A 2,215-nucleotide genomic window follows, 5' to 3' on the forward strand; every position below is an offset into this window, starting at 1 on the left:
GATAGGTAGGAGGCAGAACGGCCACGGCCACAGCCGCCGTGCAACGCCCGAGTCTGCCGGCTGAACCGCGAGTAGCTGCAGCGGTTCGATGGCGCTGGTCCGCGAGCGCCAGCCCTCTGCCCTAGTATACGGACAGCGAGGTCCCCGGCCCCGGCGGGCTCGAAGAGAACCGTCTTCCCCCAGCGGGGAGGCGCGCGAGCGCCGCCGACTCTTACCATGACGTAACTGGAGGCAGCGCAAAGCAGCGACCCCTTCGGCAGCTCCGAAGAAGAACCGGGCAAGACGTCTACCTGCCAGAACCGCGGTGGAGCCAAAGTCCCGCCGGAGCGAGGTAGACGAGGCATCCCTTTCCGCCGGCAGCTCCGGCGGCCACATCGGGCACACCGGACCCGGCGGACGGTAAAACGGGTAGACCTGGCCTCCCTGCCGGCAGAACGGGTAGACGAGGCCTCCCTGCCTGGAACCGGGTAGACCTGGCATCCCTGCCGGAAGCGGGTAGACCTGGCATCCCTGCCGGTAAAACGGGTAGACCTGGTCTCCCTGCCGGCAAAAAGGGTAGACCTGTTCTCCCTGCCGCCAGAACGGGTAGACCTGGCCTCCCTGCCGGTAAAACGGGTAGACCTGGTCTCCGTGCAGGTAAAACGGGTAGACCTGGCATCCCTGCCGGCAGAACGGGTAGACCTGGTCTCCCTGCCGGTAAAACGGGTAGACCTGGCCTCCCTGCAGGTAAAACGGGTAGACCTGTTATCCCTGCCGGCAAAACGGGTAGACCTGGCATCCCTGCCGGCAAAACGGGTAGACCTGGTCTCCCTGCCGGTAAATGGGTAGACCTGGTCTCCCTGCCGCTAGAACGGGTAGACCTGGCCTCCCTGCCGGCAGAACGGGTAGACCTGGCCTCCCTGCCGGTAAAACGGGTAGACCTGGCATCCCTGCAGGTAAAACGGGTAGACCTGGCATCCCTGCCGGCAAAACGGGTAGACCTGGCATCCCTGCCGGCAAAACGGGTAGACCTGGTCTCCCTGCCGGTAAATGGGTAGACCTGTTCTCCCTGCCGCCAGAACGGGTAGACCTGGCCTCCCTGCCGGTAAAACGGGTAGACCTGGTCTCCGTGCAGGTAAAACGGGTAGACCTTGCATCCCTGCCGGCAAAACGGGTAGACCTGGTCTCCCTGCCGGTAAAACGGGTAGACCTGGCCTCCCTGCAGGTAAAACGGGTAGACCTGTTATCCCTGCCGGCAAAACGGGTAGACCTGGCATCCCTGCCGGCAAAACGGGTAGACCTGGTCTCCCTGCCGGTAAATGGGTAGACCTGGTCTCCCTGCCGCTAGAACGGGTAGACCTGGCCTCCCTGCCGGCAGAACGGGTAGACCTGGCCTCCCTGCCGGTAAAACGGGTAGACCTGGCATCCCTGCAGGTAAAACGGGTAGACCTGGCATCCCTGCCGGTAAAACGGGTAGACCTGTTCTCCCTGCCGGTAAAACGGGTAGACCTGGCATCCCTGCCGGCAAAACGGGTAGACCTGGTCTCCCTGCCGGCAAAAAGGGTAGACCTGTTCTCCCTGCCGCCAGAACGGGTAGACCTGGCCTCCCTGCCGGTAAAACGGGTAGACCTGGTCTCCGTGCAGGTAAAACGGGTAGACCTGGCATCCCTGCCGGCAGAACGGGTAGACCTGGTCTCCCTGCCGCCAGAACGGGTAGACCTGGCATCCCTGCCGGCAAAACGGGTAGACCTGGTCTCCCTGCCGGTAAAACGGGTAGACCTGGCATCCCTGCAGGTAAAACGGGTAGACCTGTTATCCCTGCCGGCAAAACGGGTAGACCTGGCATCCCTGCCGGCAAAACGGGTAGACCTGGTCTCCCTGCCGGTAAATGGGTAGACCTGGTCTCCCTGCCGCTAGAACGGGTAGACCTGGCCTCCCTGCCGGCAGAACGGGTAGACCTGGCCTCCCTGCCGGTAAAACGGGTAGACCTGGCATCCCTGCAGGTAAAACGGGTAGACCTGGCATCCCTGCCGGCAAAACGGGTAGACCTGGTCTCCCTGCCGGTAAAACGGGTAGACCTGTTCTCCCTGCAGGTAAAACGGGTAGACCTGTTCTCCCTGCCGCCAGAACGGGTAGACCTGGCATCCCTGCCGGCAAAACGGGTAGACCTGGTCTCCCTGCCGGCAGAAGGGGTAGACCTGGTCTCCCTGCAGGTAAATCGGGTAGACCTGTTATC

Source organism: Opisthocomus hoazin, unplaced genomic scaffold (assembly GCF_030867145.1).
Source record: "Opisthocomus hoazin isolate bOpiHoa1 unplaced genomic scaffold, bOpiHoa1.hap1 HAP1_SCAFFOLD_221, whole genome shotgun sequence".
Taxonomy (NCBI): domain Eukaryota; kingdom Metazoa; phylum Chordata; class Aves; order Opisthocomiformes; family Opisthocomidae; genus Opisthocomus; species Opisthocomus hoazin.